This window comes from Hylaeus anthracinus, unplaced genomic scaffold (genome assembly GCF_026225885.1).
Source record: "Hylaeus anthracinus isolate JK02 unplaced genomic scaffold, UHH_iyHylAnth1.0_haploid 11989, whole genome shotgun sequence".
NCBI lineage: Eukaryota > Metazoa > Arthropoda > Insecta > Hymenoptera > Colletidae > Hylaeus > Hylaeus anthracinus.
In genome coordinates this window covers 4,295,112-4,319,168 of record NW_026534337.1, presented here as the reverse complement: position 1 = coordinate 4,319,168, position 24,057 = coordinate 4,295,112, and the positions used below count along the sequence as shown (strand labels likewise).

The 24,057-nt window shown below is 31.2% G+C and overlaps 1 protein-coding gene across 4 annotated transcripts in view; it reads right to left on the bottom strand.

The window, feature by feature from the left end:
• LOC128888046 (beta-1 adrenergic receptor-like) overlaps positions 1-24,057 on the bottom strand; it is a 253,522-nt gene that overhangs the window by 209,665 nt on the left and 19,800 nt on the right. The window contains exon 1 of one of the 4 annotated variants that reach the window (XM_054144660.1): positions 3,570-3,904. The exons of 1 other annotated variant lie outside the window; for it this stretch is intronic. The gene's annotated coding sequence lies outside the window, so the exon portion shown is untranslated. Of the gene's footprint in view, positions 1-3,569; positions 3,905-24,057 lie in introns of those variants that run through there. 2 more of the 4 variants (XM_054144659.1, XM_054144661.1) reach the window with 2 other exon arrangements.

The window sequence follows — 24,057 nt, the reverse complement described above, 5'->3', positions numbered from 1 at the left end:
GGGAAGGAGAATGATCAGAGCATGTCATGACAGTGTGTGAAAAAACGTGTGTAGATGAAAGAATGAAATGGATAAAAAAGGTGCTACATAGATAAAAAAGCAGATGTAGCAGAGAAGAGTAACAACATGTAATTAATTAATGCATTGTCAAAAATTGCGCGTAAATCCATGTACCCCGAAAGGGAACATTATTATTAATAAAAAACAAAAAAACAACCTCTGCTCAAATCTTCTTAAACCTTCGTACCTCACAAAGACTTCCAACTCCAACACTTTCTGGTTCGCTATAAAGTGATAAACATGGTGCTTTCATCTCCGTTCTAGGATTCTGTCGGAATTTTGTATGGAATGTTCCTTCTTCATATGCAAGGAGATTAGCATACAACAGAAGAGCATTTTTCACGGCGCTTTTTGTCAAAGGATGTGCGACGCGTTCACTCGAGTGAAGTTAATGATGTTAATTCGCGACACGCCAGTTTAACCACTCAAAGGCAGGAACACAATGGAGGAGATTGGATTGGGTGGATACGTGCACAGTAATGATAGGTATTCGGTGCACGCTCATGTACGCTCGTAATTAAATCAGTCCTGATTGAACTTCCCGTACACAAAACATCACCTGAATCTCGAGTGTTGTAAGAGATTATATATATATATAGTTATAGAATATAAAATTCATAATTAATTTCCAATATTTCATTCACGTTTTTTGTCAAAAGTATGAAAATATTAGGGGGACCGAAAAGTAATGTCACTTCTTTTACATTAAATTCAAAGAAATACGTTCTTAATAAGTTTCTATTTTTAGTCAATTATGTAATCACCCTCGCTATCAACAGCCTTCTGCTATCTAGTGTGGACATTTTCAATGCCAGATTGATAAAAATCAATAAGCTGATGAATAATAAATAAGTATTTCAATTTGCAAAAACGACATTACTTTCCAATCCATCTAATAGGATAAGCTTTTGCAATTTAGTTTCAAGGATAAGCTTTTAGGATTTACCCTTTAAAATAAGCTTTTACTTCAGTTTTTCTTCAGCCTACCCTCCATAAATAACATAAATGTGTACTTTCATTTCACTGTACCTACTAAATAAGTGTCTTTTATTTGAAATAATTTGTTCGTGTCTCGCAAGACGAAACAAGTGGACGAAAATTTATTTCACGTGGTCATTTATCTTTACGATTACCTTTCACTTAATTCTTCCCTTCGGCCTACCCTTCATAAATAACAGAAATGTTGGGTTCCAATTTTCATGACTCTACTTCCATTACACTCTATCTACTTCAACACAAGTGGCAATTGTTTGAAATTTGTTTCGTGTTTTGCAAGAAGAAACAGGTGAACGAAAATTTGTTACAAAAGTTTATAACATACGGTCGAAATAACTTGTATATCATAAAGTATATAATAAAGATTGAGATTTATGTTGTATCATATACTTTACAAGTCTCTGAGTTTAAAATTTATTACGTGGAATAACTAACTCGAGCGCTATTACCGACTCTTGGAAATGATGTCTTATATATACTTGTACTATTTTGAGAAGCATTTATGATAGTACAACATAATTTTCTCCAATATCGTTTTTTTATAAGATTTTAAGATCATAAATGTTTTTTTTTTTTTTAATGGATCGCTACGTTTCCCGAATATTAAATTAAAAATTTGTTAAATAATTGTGAAGATAAATCTGTCACCTAATGAATACGAGCAATTCTTACGATAAATTTATATCGCAATCTTCAATAACCCTGAATGAACTTCTATAATACCATTGTAAAATCGTCTTAATAGCAACTATTACATAAAGATTTTTAAAAAACATTGATTGAACCTCGAAATCGCATAACAAAATGACCCTGAAAAAGATAATATTTTACCATAACAAATGGCCCTAAAACAGCGCAAGTTTGTCGTTTGTCGTTTTTTTTATAAAACCATAAATAACGGAGATTTTCAATGTAGACGAAGTTATTGTTCCACCCTGTATAATTAACAAATACAGATATCTGCCGAGGAGTCGACATACATAACTCGTTCTGATTCACTGGTCAAGATAATTCCCTTTGTTAGCTTGGTTGCCAGTATTCCCATATTGCACGTACAACCCTTAAGATTGGGGTGAAAATAGACTGATCAACAAGCTCGATAATTTCAAAACGTACACAAGCGTAAGTGCACCGAGGAGAGGTGTCTCGAGTAGGGTAGCACAACGAGCACATAGACGATCAAGATTTGCATCTCAATCGGGCTCGAAACGATTGTTAGGTTTCTATGTAGAGACCACAGTGAAGACTAGAGTTCCTACCTTGGGACGAGAATTCTCGATCGATTGGAAATGATAGTTAATGTACTACGCTCTAAACTTTGTTAGTCCACTCAGACTCTGTCCAATCCATTTTGTGTTGTATAGTCATTGAATTCTCAACCTTTCTTTTTGGTGTAACAATTTAAATAATTGTTTTGTATCAAATTTTAATTTTTCAATTTTACTAAATATTCAATATTTTTTGTGATATAAGAAAGAACAGAAATATTTTGAAGGATGTTAAGACAGTTGTATGACAATTCTGTAATCATATAAATAAAATATTTAAAAACTAATGAAATATATAGAAACAAGTAAACCAAAGATTCTAGATTATAAGATTACTAGATAAGGAAAAGGGGATATAATGTGAAAACCCATAAAGGTATACATGGCAATAAAATAAACTAAACTAAACTATAAAAGCAAGTAAAAATAAGAAAAAAATATTCCTGGTTTGCCTAACGTCACAAAGTCAACGTTACGCACCATGACAACGTGTCCTTCATGAATCTGAACAAAGTCGCGAGTCAATTACAGTAGCTCTGAAGGCTCTGTTTTGAGAATGGGTTCCATCATACATTCGAATACAATTCAAACTAACTCAATGCGCTGTAGTTTTGATATAAACTTCAATCCCTCGGGGAAGCATGCGAGCATGCGAGCATGCATAATTCTAAAGTACATATACGTTCCCGAACATGTTCGTCGTTATGATGGAAACGATAAGACAAAAAACGAAACTGAACTACGTTCGAATATTAGCTGCGGATAAAGAAAAATTCTTTTACTTCTGATTACGTTTAGTGATCTACTAATAAAGTAGAAATCACTACGAACTAGTGATTTAATAATAAAGATTTGTGTTAAATTTGAAATTAATCGAATAAAATTCACGTGATCACCTGATGTATTCAAGTTGAACATTTTATAACGAATTGCAACACTAAAATTAATTATACATATACTGCGGATCTTTATGCATTTATAGAAAATTTGAATGTACAAGAAGCTACAAAAATGCAAACAGTATGCAAGAATATAAAAAAGATTGATAATAAAGTTTATATTTATAACATTTTCAAAATAAAATAAATTACTATTTAGGTACAATTTTTGTAGGCACGTTCGCGAAGATTCTATTTTGCATAAAGATCCGCAGTCTAATTATAAGTCATTGAATTTCTGTTTCTATGTGACTAAAAGTATGTAGAGGAAATTATAATTTTCAAGAAACAGCAATGGTCTACTCACAAAAATATCCATTTTTGAAAATACCAACCATAGTAGAAGAAATTAGTGGCATGTACAAGGTACCAATGGTCAGCAATGGTCAGCAATGGTCAGCAATGGTCAGCAATGGCCAGCAATGGCTAGCAATGGTCAGTAGTGGTCAGCAGTGATCAGTTATGGTCAGCAACGGTTAATAGTAGTAACGGTATTAGTAGTAAGTAGTGTTTGATAGGGATCAACATGCGTCAGTAATGGTCAGCGGTAGTGAGCAGAGATCAGCGAAGGATCAGGAGAACCGGAGGGTGTTCAAGAATAGCCAGGAAACACACGCGACGCCGCTATATAGATCCGTTCCGCCCGATGGATCTGCGAGGACTGATCGGCTATGACAGGCTTTCGTAGAGCCAATGTGGCAATCGAACTAAGGCAACAACATACAAACAATGTTTGTTACCTTTACTCAATTGTTCCCAACTCCGGTATTCATCCATAGATTTTTTTTAACAAAAGCTTGTTTTCTTCGTAAAAGTGCGATCTATACGTAAACAATAAGAAACTGGACATAATTTGACAATTTCTATTTTTCCATGGCGATGGAAGAAATATTCGTGTTCTATTTTGGCCGAAAAAATCAAAGTTTCTCATATATATTGGCTCGTAACACTTAAACTCTTGAACCGACTGAAAAATAATGTTAGAAGCAATTGTTGGAAATTCGATGACCTTTCAAATGGCGTCTTGTACGACCAAATCGGACGTTTCTAACTTGAGATGTGGCCTAAAATGTGAAGGTATGTCAGAAAAAAATCGAAAAGAAATTCAAACATTCATATAAAAAAAACCTATCCATAGAAAAATTTTTTCTTGCGATTTTCAAGTTTAGTAGGCCAAAATACATAAAATAATACATACATTTAATTAATACAAAATAATACATTTTCTTTTTATTTTGTAAACTAATGTTATGTACCTAGTGTTTGGTGTAACTTATTAACATTTATATCTAATCAAAGTCAAGGTGTAAGGAAATTTGGAGGCGCTATAAGTAATGAAAAATTGTACGAACTTTAGTGTTATATTATTTATATGGTTTATGCAGTATCGATCATTAATAAAAAGAAATAAATGAAAGTTGATTTAGTCTTGATGTCGAAGATGGTTTTTCAAATGTTATTTGAAGCAATGGAAGTTTAAGAAATATTTTAGAAATATCGGTGAACTTGATGTCACAAAATGAATAATATTGACAAATTTTGTGTTCAATCATTATCTACTTCTTCGAGCGGTTCAACTTCATGTCACAGTTTTTTCACCTATTCGTAAGCAACGAATATATTTAGATGTTCCTATTTTAATGACCCACTCTGCATGATTGACGTATTTCACGTGTTCACATCCGACATATTATCGTTGATTTTACAAAGAGCTTACATTCGCACCTCAGTATTCATTATACTAAGTAAAAATACTACTGGAAGTAATTAAAGGATCCAAGACACCTTTTAAAATTTGCAAGAAAATTTTTTGTCAATTATAGTAATTGTTTCAGTTCTTTTATTTGGTAAAGAAGGTAACTCAAAATATTATAGTTGAAAACGTTTTACCATAAGGAAATACTAAATGTGACTTTTATATAAAGAGACAAGTATATATCTAAATTCATTTTTGTTTGAGCCTCCTATTTAATTTTAATAAATTGACTTCACTCAAAGTATTACTTCAGTAATAGAAATCTGACAGGAAATCTCTGAAAACCTAAAATTTAAATAAGACAAGTATTTATTCCAATTATTATTAAAAAGTCTAAAATTTTAATTGAAAATGAAACAACTATTTTATGTAATATAAATAAATGAGGATTGACAAATGTAATTTTAGTTCACAAAACACAATGGTATGCATTTACCTCGCATATTGAACTAAGTACATATTTGTGTTATACAGTATATTTGCATAATTATATTTACACGTAGTAAACGCGTGATCTGTTATTCCTATCCCAATTACTGCGTTAACGAAGAATGATGGTTCTGCATTATGCTATTCTCTAGCATTACCATTTTCGATTTCGTCGTTGAATATGAAGGTATGTACCAGTAATGCTGTATACAAAGTAGCCTCGGTCAAATCGAACTGTTGTATAGAAAATAGAGGTGAAAACACTTATAAAGTAAACTTAGAACGTAAATGTCTTACATAATAAGATCTTAAGAATACAGAATACATAATAAGATACATGAGAACTTTAATAAACAATTATCAATAAATATTATTTTCACGTAATTAAATATCAGATAAAACATGTATAATACGAATATATTGAATTTATTAAAACAATCCATTAAAAAAAGTTCCTAAGTATCCTTTATTTTCGTCAACTGGAGATATGTAATTCTTTAAAGGATTATACGTACTTATGTAGCTATTATAACAAAAAAAGAATTTCTTTCTAAGAATTGAATACATATTTTAATCTAAAAGGTTTTTCAATATATCTTAACAAAAAGATGTGTACATTAATTTCAATACTCATACTGTAAAAGTACACTTTGTTCTGAATTGAAGAATGTATTTAAATTTTGAAAGAAATTTACTGGGCAAGTACCAATACATCTTTAAAGAGCAACGCATTTTATTCCACGTACAGGTGAGAAAAGAGCGTCTTCTCGCGAAATATCAAGCTTTATTTATAAATGTGTGTTATGTAATGGCTTCCTCTTTTTCACCCAGGCATCATTATTCACAGGATACTTTTACATTTTTTTATTTTAAGTACTTCGCTACAGAACCCTTCATCTCTATATTCCAACCTAGTTCTTTTCATCTGCTTTCTGCCGTTCTCTTTGTCTAAAAAAATCCCAAAATTCTTAAATACAAGAAGAAAAATAATTTAAAAAAAAAGAATATATTCTAAAAAAGAGTTGTAAATCTCGATGAGACATGAAATTGTTGACAAACATATATTTTCGAGGAACGAATATTTTTCGAGAATCTTCTTTTATTTAGTAATGTTGTCATCATAAATAATAAAAGTTACTCACATGTATGTACATGTTATTTTAACGAAATATGCTTCATCTTGTCCGAAGAAGCGAGCAATAATTTTTCGAAGCAATTTTAGATTTTTACCAAAATCGACGAGCAACACTTTTGCGAATTTGTAACAAAATTCTTCTTTCATTTTTAAAAAATAGGAGTTTCAAGTTAGAAGAAAACTTCTCGGTATACTTTTTGTAGAGTTTAATGAAATTTACAACGAAAAAAAGTTTCAATCTAAAATTTTCATTTTTGAGAGAGCTACGAATTTTTGAAAATTAGGCAACGTTTTACATATTTTTCCGCCCGAAAGTACTAAAAAATAAGCTCTTTCGGTCGTCTTATATATTTTTTAAATTCTTCACCTAAAGTCACACAATTTCCCGTTTTGATACTTGAAATCCGTTTACTCAATCAAGAGTTGTGATTTTTTCAAATTTCAGTCAAGAACTCTGACCGAAATATCGCCACACAGTACAGGATACGTATAAATATTATACAATATTTAACTATATAATTATAATTAACTCGAATATGGTATCAAATGAAACAGAATTGATTAGGATTAGACGATACTTCTACTGTATGAAAACGTCCATAAAATTGCAATCACAATTTTTATGAAGCAGATGCTGGAAAGATTCATAATGAGAGAAATATTATTAAAAATAAATCTTTAATAATATCATTTGATAATATAATTTTAATAAATTCAATATATTCGTATTATACATGTTTTATCTGGTATTTAATTACGTGAAAATAATATTTATTGATAATTGTTTATTAAAATTCTCATGTATCTTATTATGTATTCTGTATTCTTAATATCTTATTAATAAAATAAATTTTTAATAATATTCTAACTAAATTCTCTATCCAAAATTCAATGTCTTATAGTTTCAAAGACATTAGCAAAAATATAAATAACCAAAGTGTTTCCACATTCAAAACCATTTTTCAGACAAAATAGTAAAGAATACTGTCATTAAATTCCCATGAACTTTATTTCTTCAAAAGTTCAAATTTCTCCGCTTACATCAATTGCCAAATTTCCCTGCTTAGTAAATAAGACGAGAAATAGAAACATCGAGACGAAGTGAGATAACACGAATCGAGTGGTGTCAATATTGCCACAAGGGACTGCATCGGGGGCAATAGGAAAGCTTCGAGAACATAGTGATCGGGCGAAGACAATGTAGGAATTCCCTCTTGTCCCTGTACCGTCCCGCAAATGTTCCTTCCAGCTCGCTATGGTAAATATTACTCCGGTGAATTCCAAGAAATACGATATCGCTCACCGGAAAGGAATAGGCCATGTGGCTTCCTGTTGAAAGTCACTGATGTGCAGGGTTTAGGCCCTCGTTTTCTGGAACTTGTTTCCTCCAGACAGGCAGATTCCCTGGCCGAATTGGCCAAGAGGTTGCCAGATAGTCGGCCGTTTTCAAACGAAAAATTAGGGTCTCTTGTAGATAAAAAAAAAAAAAAACGAGAGCACGTAGCGAAAGAGAAACAATGGATTTCCACTTGACGGCAAGCTCCCTGAGTATCTCGAAAGAAAGTCAGACTTCCTCTTGTACAGGGAACTGCGGCGTGTCAGGTTGCAAGTCGAGAAGGGACAAAAGAGTGGCCACCGTGAATACGTCAAATTGTTACGACGGAAGTTTCCATGTCGTTGGTTCACAGGTGGAGAAGGATAGATTCACGCTGGCGACTGCTGCTAGCAGGAGTTGTTTCGCTTGGAGATTACGGACTACAAGGAATCTCTCGCTCCTGTCAATGAAGATACTTGATAATACGACCTGAAAGGGGACAAGGGACGCCTTATTTCCGCTTCATGCTTCTTCTGCTTCTCGAACTCGATTTCGTTCTGTTCATTGGTGCAGTGAAGTGCCCATGAACAGGTATCTGTTACGTCGCGAAAGTCTTAAGTGTCACGAGGATATTTATGTTTTCCTATCGTTGAACCTGCATATTTCTTGCATTCTACCTGCGATGCAATGAAATTCAATTTTGTCAAATAATATATTCATTCCTGTTTATTATTAAACTAAGTAATGCGCATTATTATTGTTTCTTAACACATTCGTGTCCGCTGACGCGAATTCACTTCTCTTCAAATTCTATTCCTGATTATGAAAAAATTATAAAAATCTTTTTATTTTATACACTACATCACGGATGGCCAAGCTCCTTGATAGTCTGAGCCATTTTTCAAAATTTGAAATTTTTCGCGAGCCGCAATTAAATACGTATTTAAAAGGTATGCGAAAAAAGTATTAAAAAAAATGTACACATACGGAACGATAATAATTTTTTAAAATATAATAGCACAAGAATGAAAAGGGAACTCGGGTACATTTATCGAGAGTCACAAATAATCCTTCAAAGAGCCGCAGGTTGGCCCCCTGCACTACATATTTGAAACATTGATATTTCAAAACATATTTTGTCATTTTTATCTTCGCCTTAACGGTAGAAATTTGCGATGTCCAGCTTCAGAATTTTATTATTTTTGTTAATGCTCGGTATTAGAAACGTAAAATATCTGCCGGACGCGAATGTGTTAATAACGAAACAGAATAGAGGGAGTACTGGCTATAAGACCATTTTATACTTAGAAACATAATTAAGTATCATTCAGCTATTATATTTTTTGCATTCATCCATACTATTCCACAAAACGAAACTTTATCTAAATTGAATATATAAATTGTTGGTAGTTTATTATTCAAATAAGTAACGTACAATTGAACATAATTATTGCTTCTTCATAATGGAACAGAATAGAGGGAGTAATGACTATAGGAGAATTTTATATTTTACATTATTTTTAGATTGTATATTATTGTGTAGTGTATTACTTATTTTATGTTTTATTCGATATAACAAACTATACATTTTTGGATGAAGTTTTACTTCCCTTAATCGTTGACAAAATGCAAGAAATATGACAATTAGACGCTCCCTAATCGTCTCCCTAATATAAAATTATCATATTTCTTCCATTCAACCTACATTTCAAGGAAATGAAACTTTATTCAAATTTAATAGGTAGATTGTTATATGTATAAATTGAACTAAATCATAAGTAATATGCTATCAAATAATATAAAACATAAGAACAAATAATATAATTCATGTAAAATGAACAAAAAATTAAGTAACACACTTCCATATTCTCGATAAAATTTCTGGCAGCACAAGCATACCTCCACTTATGGGCATAGTGATTGGTCGTATCGTGTATGGAGCGTTTTAGGGATTGTACTTCGCCAGAAACTATAAAAAGATGCATATAGGAGTCAGCCTATAGGAAATAGCACAATAGGAAATGCAGATAGACGCAATATGTACTAAAAATATTTTTCTCTTAAATTGCCATGTAGTTCAGGGTGATCCTAAACTGGATAGCAAAAACTATACAGAACATATTACATTTTTGTTCATCTTTCAAATACGAAAATAATTTGCAATTACTTCAAGTGTCTTGATTTTTTAAATATACGAAAGAATTTTTCCATTTTAAATCTAAATGTGCTGTTCAAGAGTTTTATAAAGATTAATTTTAACGAAAACTAACAAAACTCCTTTTCAACTGAATTTAGCTCCTAGGATTTCATTTAGGTCCTCTCATCGTCGGTGAAGTGAAAATTCCTTTCAGTGTTATTATTAATTACAACTTTCAGGGATTTGTTAATTTTGAAATTACCGATGTTTACACTTCAGTTGGACGAAGGTTTAATTATGAACTTTGCTCAACAAGACTCCAATAAGTTTTGAATTAAAATCTAATTAGAGTAACACCAAAAATACATCCACCGAGTCTAATGTTAAAAATCGTAGCCTTTTCAAGCAATCATAATGTTTTTAACTTTGGAAGAAAATGTATTTCTCTTCCCGCTATTTGAAACTAAATATATTCTTTTTGAATTGGCATAATAAAAAAGAGCAGGTTACTTAATTTTAATAATTTTTTTATGTTTTAATTATAGATGTTATTCGTATATTCAGTTCAATTAAGGTTCTATTTAGTAATCTGTGATATGTTTATATTGCATAAGCATCTAATTTAATTTGTCATTTAATTTGTCATTTAATTTGATGTTCTTGATGATATTAATAATTAAGATTCTGGTAATTCATTTACAACTTTATATCTACATCAGTAAAAATGATGTTCCGGAAACTTTTTTAATTTTACCGAATACCCATTGACATTTCGAGCACATAAAAAAGTTACATCCACTCCCCGCGATCCACCCATAACGTCGTCCTGTTCTTTTAATCTCTGAATATTTAAAAAGTGTCTAGCGAATACGAATTATTAAACTAATCGCATTCTTTTAATAGCAAAGATAGAGTATAATAATCTACCATTATGTGTTATATATTAATTATTATATTAGTTGAATCTAGTCAAACACCATGTACTTTTTGAAGAAAGTATATTACTCCTATTCTCTAAATTCTTTGTGTTGCATATTATTTCGAAGATTATTTCTTTCGTTAAAATGGAAGTGATTTGCAGTATTTATTTTCGTAACTTCATCGAATTTCATGAATTTCATTCAAGTTTACTTTCTTTCGCACTTGTCTTCCAAAATTAATTTTGTTAATTCTTCAGTGAAAAACATTGCTATTACATTGCTATTTAAACTAAAGTTATATGTAAATTATTGAATATAAAGGTACAGAATTAATTTCTACAACTAATGCAATTAAATATCGCAGGACTGCAGATCTTTATGCAAAATAAAATCTTTGTACCAATTTACAAAAATTGAACCTAGATAGAAATGTATTTTAAACTAAAAATATTATAACATGAACTTTACTTTTAATATTCTTTTTATATTATTCCGTACTGTGTGCATTTCGTAATTCCTGGTATATTCAACATTAAAAAATCCATGAAATTTCGAAGACTAAGTATAGTGTTTTATGAATAATAATCGAATCGCATGAAGTGACCATTACGCGTTGGTTTCTGTTGGTTTCGCGAGTACGTATTGAATTCGATCCCATCGCTAATGGTAACCCGAGGTCCTACTCGAGTCTCGTCAGAAGACCACTCAAATGTTGGAATATAATCGCAGGACTGTCGTAAGATCGGAAACTTTAGAATGCACGATTCCCGTCGCATTATTGTACGTTACGCTCGTTGAAACTGAAGAAGTCCCGTTTCGGAAACATCTCCCCTACAGAACTTCCCGTAACGTCAACAATCGTGTGAAAATGGTTCGCAGATGGTCCAATAAAGATTCTGGGAACACGAGATATTGGGGAATCGCTCAAACGCGGGAAACGCGTAACTTCGCCAGGAATGCGTGTATTAAAACGTCCTGCCGGAAATGTTACGACGTAATTCGGTTAAAGGGCTCTTTCGAACTTGCTGAAGTCGAGGAAGGTAAACGTTTCGGTCGCGTTTCGCTACAAACGATGCGTATAAATGCAATTACCCATTAGAAATTAGATTAGAGTTTAAGAGGCCGCTCACGGTTGGTACACAGCCGTGAAATTTCCATACCGAAACTGGTGTGCCAGATGTAAAAAAGAGTGTTTAGTATTATTACTGCTCGGCATTTTCGTTCTGAATGGACGACGTCAGAAGAAATTAAAGATAGACAGGTTGCACAGTATTTTTTTAGAATTAGAGAAGCGTGACCTTTGATTTTATGTAGAGGGCAGAGGACTGTAATTTTATTTTAGTATATTAACCTTTTTTTAGTATTTTCTTAGTATATTTTTAGAATTAGAGAAGTATGATCTAAATTTGTTTTATGTAGGGAGCAGAGGACTGTAATTTTATTTTAGTATATTAACCTTTTTTTAGTATTTTCTTAGTATATTTTTAGAATTAGAGAAGTGTGATCTAAATTTGTTTTATGTAGGGAGCAGAGGACTGTAATTTTATTTTAGTATGTTAACCTTTTTTAGTATTTTTTTAATATACTGTCATATGCAAACAGATTATCTTAATTTCAGTTATTTCTATCCCTTAAAAATATAAAAATCAGACTGTAAAACCTTTTCTTCTACATACTTTAAGTGGAAGAATTCGACCTTTGTACAGAGATACTAAAATTGAAATAGAGAGCTGAGATTAAGGAATTTGATTTTAGTTATTTCGAAGCATTTAAAACTCTGGGAGAGTTAAAATTCGATAGTCACCATTTTGAGATTTAGAGATACACAGGTTGGTTGAAGAACATCTGGATATATATATATATTTGTTTTGGCGAACAACACGTAAAGTCACAGTTCTTGAAAAAGTTATTTTCCTGCCTCGGACGAGGATGGTTTTTAGTGGCATGTTCTTGCCTTCAGCGGAATAATGTTTGTCCTGAACGAATCAGCAAATTGCAACAGAAGGTCATTCAAGGCTGGGAAGAGTCGCAAATTAATGACCATGTCTCCCAAGAGATTATCGAAGGAACGTTGAGTTGCAGCTCTCTTGGAAACACATTCATTACGGTTTATTATTTGTTTAAAAATATAGCAGCGGATTCTTTCGAAGATCAAAGGGGACCTAGATCACTGACGTTTCAGAGGCCTAGTTAGAATACTTCAAAAAAACTTCTGTTTTGTATAATAAATAATATTTGCGGGGGAAAAAGAACGATATTACTGCGTTTCGTCTTGAATCTCCTATTTGAATTCATCGATACGACTTGTCTGACAGATTCTGCCTTAGATGTCATACTGTCAGTCGTCTGTTGAACAGACTCCAATTACTCCACACTTTATTAATACATAATTAGTTTGAGCAGATTACTCAAACGATTAATAACGTCGTAAGACAGGATTCGCTATTGTAAACGCGAGACCCTCGTAAGCGTTACTGATGAATCCAACTAGCAAATCCAGGGCGAAATATTGTTGTTTCTAGCAAAATGATAGTATCACCAAATCATAAACTTATTATGAATGATTATTATGGATTGCATCAATTTTAGTTTGTCTTTAGAAGAAAGAGATTACTTTTACTCCACTTTGGTTGTTTATCTATGAATTAATTATTGTTCAAATTAAAGAATGAGTGATTGAATAAGTGACGTAAACAAAAACTAGAAGAAAGATTAATTCTTTTGAATGTTTATGTTTAATAAAAAGTATATCGACTTGAATTTGTTGGACTTCTTCACTTTTATTCGTTATTGTAAATTTATATTTAAACACAAATTATACCCATTTTTGACCGCTCCGATATATGTTGGTAAATGTTCGGGAAAATAAAGACTAAAAAATATGGTTATTAAAACAAGAATTAATTTATATTAATCATATCCATTTTTAGATTTGAGACATTTACAGTGTACATTAATATTGTATAGTAAGTATGTTTAGTCGAGATTGAAAAGGCTTGATTTTTATTTGTTATACTTGCAAGCCATTTTTATATCGATATAAATTCTCTCCAAAAGAGGCTCCAGAATTTATTTTTTAATCAAACACAAATAATATGGAATATTCATCATACCTTTTGACGAATTTAAATTTATAATTGTCAATTTAAAATTTAATTGCAATACTTTATTTTGACCATTTCTCTTATACATTTTTATGTAAATGATGGCTTGAATTTGTTTTAAAACTGATAAAAAATAACGTGTTGTCGTGTTATTTTGCTTCCCTCGATAATTAATTTCTGCTTGATTTAATTACAAATCGTAATTACAGTTATCGAAACCTTCCAATAATTGAAATAAATTTTATGTTTATTATAGAGTGTTGTAATTCTATTTTCGATATGTGAAATTCACATCATACTCGTCATTGATATCGAAGTTTGCCATGGAGAATGTCGTCGCGCATTGATTGCAGGAAAGGCATAGCAATTGTAGCCGTCCATAAAAACGGAATATAATAGACCAAATTCCTGAGAGTCGCGGGAACAGGGGTGTCGGCATATTTGAATTTTAAAATATTCCGTTCGTATTGGCCGTGATTTGCAGCGGCCCTGCTGGGAAAATATTTCATCCAACGATGTCACGTGTTCGGATTTACGGATGTGGAAAACAGATCGATCGTTGTATTTGCACGGGGTACGTGGCTGATGACTTGACGCCAACTCGGTGGATGCGTTTAATCTTTTGGACAGATTCGAAGATCGCGACAATTTTACCACAAATGTTTTCGAAACAGATCGTTCAATAGTTGAATATTTTTTTTTTGAAAGTAAAAGGTTTTCCAAAAGAGGCTTTAAAACTTTGTTTCTTTTTATCTGTATAAAAATTGAGAAATGAGTTCTGTTTAATCCTAAAAATCTCAAAACAAATTGATTACTATAAGTAACTTTTAGAATATATTGCGTGCAATAGAACAAATGGCCAAATGTTGAGCTTCATTTGCTTGATTGATTTTCAACAAATAGTAATTAAGTATCTACTTACTTGTCGATAATATTTTACTCAGCATTCAACAAGTAAACATAATCTATATATTTCTATATGTGATTTAAAATAACCATTAATTGAATTTTTAGTTATAAATTATAAAATATTCTTCTTCGCAGCCTCTCGTGTGATAGTGTCCAACAAAAAACTACCTTTCTGACTAGTAACTACTAAAGAAATTTTGCTGTATTCTATAGGCTCAATCAATCAAGATATTTATCACATTCTCCATTACGATTTGGGGATTATATGAAATCACCGGTGAATTTGATCAATATTCCAAAATTGATCACATTCACCAACTTTAGTGGGGATTATGCATAATTACCGCATTTACCACATTCACTGTAACATATATAATAGGTCAATTATAATGGCCATCAGGTTGAGACTTAGTTCATGTATTTAGATCCATTGTAACGAAAATTAATCCGAGGACTTAAAAGTTTGGTACTCTGACGTAACTGAATGTCGAGTAAATATTTCTACTGAAACTAGAGTTATAAATAAATGAATGTAAAGGCACGGAATTAATTTCTGTACCTGATAATTCAAACGAACAACAAATACATTACTCATTCAATTTCATATTAATCTCTTTATATCTCTATAAAGTCTATTGACCTATAAGCCAACGAACACGCTTAACATATATACAATTTTATATTTAATAACAACCTAAAAATACCGATCAACAGCCATTACTTCAACAAATTTTAATTTCGACTTTGCTACAGAATAACCAATACATTTTTCAAGAAACCATTTGCTTCGAAACTACCACCGAGAGACACTTCACTTTTTGCCGGTCTGCCTGATTTGAAACGAGTCGCGCAAACGACGTTCTCCCAACAGCCCTGGCCCGTCGTAATCCTGAACAGAGTTTCTCAAGCATCCATTTCTCCGTGAAAGACATTTCCGTTTGCGAGAAAAAAATTAAAGTCCTTTCGAGTTACCGGGAAAATGAATTTCGTGCGGGAATGGCCGATTGAACGCAAAAAGGGAGAACAAATTCTATGATACGAATCGTATCATACGATTCGCTCGTTGAATGGTTTGAACAGTAACTGCGATGAAAGAAAAATCAGATCAGATTAAGGGATGAAGTCGTGTAGACAAAAGCAACTGTTACGTAATTCGTTATTTATCTTCCTCGTTGCGACGACTTTAAATAAAAATCCCTTTCAAGCGTCTTTATGATCACTTTAAAACTGTCTATGTACTTGAAGGGCTCGAGAATTGTTCTCATGTAATAATACTATTTAAACCTAATTTTAACCTAACATTTTAACCTAACACTTGTGCGAAATTAAATTTGTAAAGCCAAAATTGAAGAATTTTTTATTTAAGATTTTAATACATATTTTAATCCAAAGCAATGGGGAAGTTTACAGTATAAGTATTGTACTTAGTGTATGTAATTTTTTTTTTGTTAAGTTATCTTTAAAAATGACCAAGATACTACAAATCTCTGAGAACGTTTTTCTTCTTTCTTCTTTGTAGACGTGATAACTTCAGAAAGTTTTATTTGAAACGTGCCAAACAAATTATTTTGTCAGGAGACGTTAACATCTACTGAATGGACAAACGAGTTGTTTTCGATGAAAATTTGGTACTTTCTTAAGAAGAAACGATCAGTTTGAAAGTCGAAACATGAGGGTTTTCAATCAAACGTTTACCAGTTTGGTGAAAATCAAATTTTCGAAAAATCCGTTGTGCATTCTATCCATCCTTTCTTTTTGATGTTGACGTCTTTTAATAGAATTTGTTTGTCTGATTTGTTCCAAATGAGATATTCCCAAGTCTTCGTGTACATCGAAAAAAGAAACACTCCTAAATATGTCCTGTATTTTGGTCGTCTTTAAATATAGCGTGAGAAAAGAATTTGTATATTAAGTTTAATACTTGTACTGTAAAGTTGAATTTTGTTTTAGATTAAAATATGTATGTACGTCTAAGAAAAAAAATTCTGGAATTTTTTCTACGACAACAGCGTGAAACCCTTAACATTGTTCACAAATAGTATCAATTTTGACCTAACAGTTATGTAATTAAATATATAAAAATATAAAAGGATGTGTACAAATACATGGGAAACATAGAATAGAAAAAATGAACCACACTTTGCAACATTTATGACACAAAACATACTTTAATTTAAGTTTCCTTCATCTGTATATATACAAATTTGAATTTGCATGAACAACCTGCGTCTAGTTATATGTGTTCGTTTGAAAATGATCACACACCTTTGCGAAATGAAATTTGCAAATTTAATTTATATAGGTATACAAATTCCAAAGAGGAATCAAAACTGAAGGGTCGGGACGGTTACAAAAACTCTTGTTCAAGCCTAATTTTATTCCTCTACTTAATATGAATGTTTTCCTAATTTTTCTTTACAATTATTCTCTTTGATAGGTACAAGTAATTCGTAATTTTCTAAATGCTCGACGATGATAATGCTCGTCACGTCGGAACACGGATTGAGGACCTCTAAAGGCGAGAATGAACCGACCAGGTGCACGTTAGAAAAAGGGTCTGCCCCACAGGGAGTCTAAACTAAAGGACAAAATGGTCCGCTAACGAGTAATCGAACTGTACTTTGGTCGTCTGGTAACGCGTGAGTTAGTTATTTCCAACACTCGTTTTTTCTTGTAGAACGAAGAAAATTGCAATAATTGAATTGTGGTAAACAATTATTCTTGGTAGGTAATAAGAATTATATGAAAGTTGATAAATGACAAAGTGGTAGGGTAAGGATAAATTACATAAAAGTGAAGTAACGATGTATAGGGTATGTATTTATCAAGATCACCCCAAATATCTCTAACAAGAAGCATCAGACTTTTTACAGTAGATTGCGAATAGTCCAATATTATAATTCTGTAAATAATTGTCTCAAATAATTATTTTCTTCGGTTACAATGTAAATGGTTAACATCATCTATGTATACAGGATGTTTCGTTTAAAGAGGAATTGTTTAATATCTTGTGAAAAGGTGAAGCTATGAAAAGAATGTTTTTACAGTAAATGTTTTAGAGCAAATACTTTTGTTGTAAGTAAGATAGTGGAGTAAGATAAAAATGCATAAGGTTCCATTTAAAAATATTAATTTGTTTTTGAAGTTTTCCCAATCTTTTCACTTATAAGCAATTTATTTAATCCATGTAATACCCTCCTTGGTACTAAATAACTTTTGTAAAAACATTTTTTAATTATCTCGTATATACGGAAAAGGACACACAATAATTTCAATACATAATATAGTTATAACAACTATACTTGTCACCTAAAGACTCAATATAAATTAAATAATAATTGTAAAAATGTATTTAGTACAGTATGCAATATTATCACAAATTCTTTTACTCGATTGTAATTCAACTATTTGGTGACAAGTTCGTTCATAATTATTCTTATTTTATTCATTAATATTTATTACATTGGACAAAATATATTAAAATAGAACGATCTAAATGAATTGTTTCCTTAATTTTCTGAAAATTCCAAATATCTTCCTTGACGTACTATCCACACTGCCGCAAAGCAGCTAACATTGTCACAACATTTATCGTTCTACTTTTCTAAATATACACTTCATAAATACGTTCGTCAACTGAGATTTCTATTTGCTCGGGCATAATCAGACTTACCGGCGAAAACCGGTAACCATTCAGAAGCAATTGAGAGGGTTAATAAATTGCATGTTGAGAAACTATTCTTAGAGGTCTTTCAATTTGTTTTGACATTGGTCTGCAACGATCAATTAGGATATTCAACTTCATTTGCAAAACACAGTTACAAACGAATAAATGTAAAAGCACAGAGTTATTTTCTACACCTAATATCTACTACTAATAATAATGAAACTGTGTACTTCATATCAAAGCCCGTATAGTAATAATAAGAACAGAAAATAAAGACAATGAACTTCGTGTCATAAAAACATCAGATATTCGTTAACCAGAATAAACGAGACAAAATATCAAAATGAACAATATTCAATAAATGTACATATTTAACAGTAACACCTTCCATTAAATATTATATTTTGTATTTGATAAAGAGAAATTTGTTATCTGTCCCAAATAGAACATACTTACCTTACTTACATACCAATATTTTTAACAGATGAAGGGGAAAAACACGAAACTCGTGTTCTAATTATCTTCGGTAGAAAAATGAAGATCAGATACATACGTTAAAATGTTAAATGAATGAAATTCAATCTAACTATCATATTACTTATGCTACATGGGAAGTGACATTTGCTCAGACGTTGTTGTGTACAATGTTACAACGCTTACATATGCAAATCGGTGATGTAATCAGTTTGTAACAGATACAGTAAGGTAACATGTGCATAGCAAATGTTTGCAATATCCATCGAGGAAATCAGGCAGTTGAATATGCATGCATCCATCACAGTGAAATGCAGAATTCATGTCTTGAAATACCGGTGACCAATATAACGGGCGTATTAAATAATTTTTATGAAACGTATATTTTTAAAGGTAAAGAAATATTACTATCTTTAATGTCTATACTTAAATAATACCATTCATTTGAATAATATGTAGTGGAATATGTACTCGAAGAAAGATTAAGATTTCAGAAATTTGTAAGAGATAATAGCACAGTAGATTTAGTTTTCGGTTACTGTATTAATATCTTTAATTGAAATCTGATGTGTGCTTAATATTTTATTTACAGCGTCTTTGTACAATTTCTTAAGATTTTATTTTTGTAATAATATTCTTTTAGGATACAATTGTTGCCATAATTCGTATTAGAATTCAGAAAAAAATGTAAAAAGAAATAAATTGAATAATTATTACAAGATTTGATTATTCAAAATAAAAACTAGTTATTTTACCATATTGTTTAGCTCCTCTACAGGGATAAAGAATGTTTTTCTAAAAATTCTATAGAAAAAATATTGAACATGGAATTCTTAGAATATATTTTTATGGAGTTGTTAATAATAATACGAAAAAATATTTTAACAAATTTAATTAGACTAATTTGTTAGTGAAATGTATATAAAACATGAAATGAACTAAATGTATTCATATTTAAATACAATGTTAAGTTAATATTTATTTGCTAATTGACGTTTCTCTCATCAATATAAAAATCGTTTTAGATAAAGAAACTATACACGTTTAAAAAAAATGTCAGAACGAATAATAGAAGTCCCTCATAATTCATAATACCTCCCGCGTAGTTAGTTTTCTTTTAGAAATCATGGGATCTTGAACATGTGTTAACTGTGGGGGGTATATTAAACTAACGAAGACATTTTTGAGTCTCGTTCTAGAAATGGAAAAGTAAAACCAACTTTAATACTCTTAACAACTTTCATGCTAATTGCAACTTATTGCATTTTGTTGTCAAATTTTTATGGAATTCAACATTAAAGCGTCGCAACTAACCTTGTCGGCTTAAATGACATATAATGAAACTGATTCTTATGCTCCCTTAATATCGGAACACTTTTTCAAAGGATATGTTTTATATTCGTAAAAGATATTGAGCAATTTGAAAATTCAAAACTATTTCATCTTTTACTGTATACGGTCTTTATCTTTTTTAAATAAAGTTGTTAGACCTTGCAATAATCGAGTACAGGTGATATTAATAATGTAATTGAACAATCCTAGAACTGAAAACACTCGTTATTGTCAATATCTACTGTATACTACGAATTAGATTTTTCAAAAATTCTTTTCTACCTCATTGTAGTATATCAACAACCATAAAACTTCGAATTAAATTTTTTGTCGATATCTTTTACGATTCCACAAATATTCATAATAAAATGAGAACTCACATTTTCTTTGAGAAAATGCGTTCACTCATAGATCCAATTTATTGACGAAACAAAGTATAATTATATTATTGCGAATAATTTATTGGCATCACTTGAATTTCATTTCTGCAAGTATTTATATTTTTTTTCATTTCCAAGTTACTTAAGTTCTTTTTTGCCCACGAACAACAGCAACAATATCAAATTTTTAATGACATTATAACCGCAACTCGCTTTACAGAATTTCCTCAATGTCTGAATGTTGGTTTTCATTTTCAAGTTGCCTAATTACCTTTGTCAAAACCCTCCAACCATTTCAACTATCAATCTTTTTCTTCTATTCGTAACTAAATTTGTGCATTTAACCATCAGTTTTTCTCGAAGCGTAAAATGTCTTACATATCTGGGAAAATAACATTAACAGATTCTTAATGACACTATGTCCCTGAGCTCCCTTCTCGGGATTTGCAAAGAAAAAGCATCTGGCTCGAGGGCGACAGCTTACTTCTCTGGTTGTTTACAGGGAAGAAGAACTATACGTGCGTCCCTGGGTGTGGGCCAAATGTCTTTATTACCGCATGCTGCACTTGGTACTGTGAAAACTTCTCGTGTTTGGCTAAAACAAGGTACACAAGCATAAAACTCTAGCGACGAGCTTAAGAAAAAACTATAGACACAGAAAGAACAGTCTGGTAGATCTATTGTTACTTACGACATTCGAGGAAAGTTAAGAAGGGAATTCGGTAAGCATCGGCTTATTCAGCTGTCTTATCAATCTAAAAACTGTGGCGAATTATGACAGTCCTGTCATAAAGAAATGTTGCACAGAATGGAAGTACACGAAAGTGTGATTTAATTATTGAATTATTGTCGCAGGCTAATGGAATAAAAAGTATCCAAAGATTTCATGTATGTATGTATAGACTGAAGATGTAAAAAGCGTCTTATTATTAGTTAGAATTATACGTTAAGACTTTTACAGTAATTGAAAATAATTTCATTGGTATTATTTACACAATATTAAGAGGTTTCGTGTAAATGAAATAAGATATTTGTATTGTTAAGTTAATAAGCATAAATACGATTTTTGGTCTAAATAACATCACTATACAAAGAACAAATTCTCAGGTCACTGATAATGAAATTAGAGTTAGGTAACATGAAATTAGGAAGCAATACCATCTGAATACTATAATAAATTGTCCAGAATTGGAAATATATAATATAAAATGCAAAACACGAAGAATAGTTAGAAAATTTAGTAAATTAATTGTTCAAGTGACTTTTCAACAAGCAGAATTATTAATTTTCAATCGATACACATCGAATCACCATTACATATCTGCTACTCCACCTTTTTCTCTTTTCTATCGTAAATTTCTCACATGATTTTATTCAACACGCCATTTCTATATCCCCTCGCATAAAAAGATGTCTCTTCACAGAGGATAATCCGAAGATCTATATTTATTAGATTCTCTTTCGTCTCTTAGCTTATAAATCCTACAATATACCAGTAATACTTTGAAGTTACTGTGTACATTTAGGAATTTTTATGTATACTAACAAAATTTGTTTAAATTATATGTTACATTTCATATTTCCAAATAAATTGTTCATTATTATTAATATATGCATGTGTAAAGTTTATTCATATACGTACATATTTATAATGAAAAATGTATTTGAGTATATCGAACCTAACATATCATCTAACTTATACAAATTTCATTAATTAGACATACAGGGTACAAATACTTATGGGACTGACTGTATATCTAGCTACATTAACTAAATTACACAAGTGATCGTTTCAAGATACGATTCCCTATAAGCCATTCATAGTAACAATAAATGATGCAATTACTACGAAATGAAAATTTATTTTGCTTAGAATTAATTAGATTTAAAAAGTTGTTTGTTGAGATAATTCTGAGTGGAAAATTTCAACACAAAGATAATACCGAAAGAGTTAATAAAATAGTCTGTTATCAGTAAGCATTAAAGATATATTTCACACCACGTCCTCGACTATCATTGCAAATAAAATAAAGTATTTGTGTAAGTGATTCTTTTCAAACTAAAGATTATACGTAATTTTTGTTTATTATATTTATAAGCAAAATTTGAATTATCCATATTCATACATACCTCAATAGTTAATCATTTTTGATACATGGGTAAATTTTTAGAAACTAAACTCTTCATCATTAAGATTAAATTAAATTAATTTATACTCTGTTTATATTCTGTGAAATCTATCTTTTGATGATCACTAACAATAATACTACTTTATTAAAATCAAGTTCAGTAATATTAACATAAACGGTATCACTACTATAAAAATAAAATCTTTCACACAATCTGATCTAGTACATAAACAATAAACATTAACTATACCTTATTCCAAGCATTTGCATTTCCACAAAAAATATAATTTACCTGACTGATCTCCCTCGCTATTTTACTTACAAACAAAGTATTTACGCCATATAATTTGTCCATTTGAATCAATCAACTTTTATACAAATATCTTTTTGATAACTTTATCTCCTCATGAGATATTTAACCATTCCAAAGCAACATCAAAGCTCCTTTAATTTTCATGACAGAAACACACTAGCTTGGTACGAAGTATAATACGAAATTGTGATACGCAAGAGTATACGAAGTATTGAACGAAATTGCTAATGTAACGAGGTACAGTCGAGTAACTGGACTTACTCTATATATATAATTACCAGCAAGTGCAAAACACGTTTTCGTCAGTTAACATCCCGAGACGCGGTGATAATTGATTGCTAGACAAACGAAGGAAAGCAAGTTTTCCTTCCTCTTTGTCGCTTATTGGTAGATTTATACTTCAATTTTCATCTCGCGTCGCAGTGAGAAAGTTCGATACACAAAAAGCGTAACAGCGTTCTCAGAGGTGCATTTCGCAATTCCATTACTCGGAGAACAGGCTCCAACATTTCTGGATCCCTTGATTCTATTATGCTAGCGGACAAATGGGGTGCATTATTCTTTGGTACGAGCTTGTGAACGATCCACGTTTAACTACTATGCATGTGTAACTACTATCTATCGAAGACTGTTCAGCAACCAAAACCAAGAATGCACGCAAAAACAGAGACGAGTAAATAAATTATGGTAGTTGTTTGATTGCCTTGAACAGGAATTAAAAATTCGAATGGAATAATTGTATAAAGTATATTTTTTATTGCGAAAAGATGCAAATGAAATCATGATAATGATAGT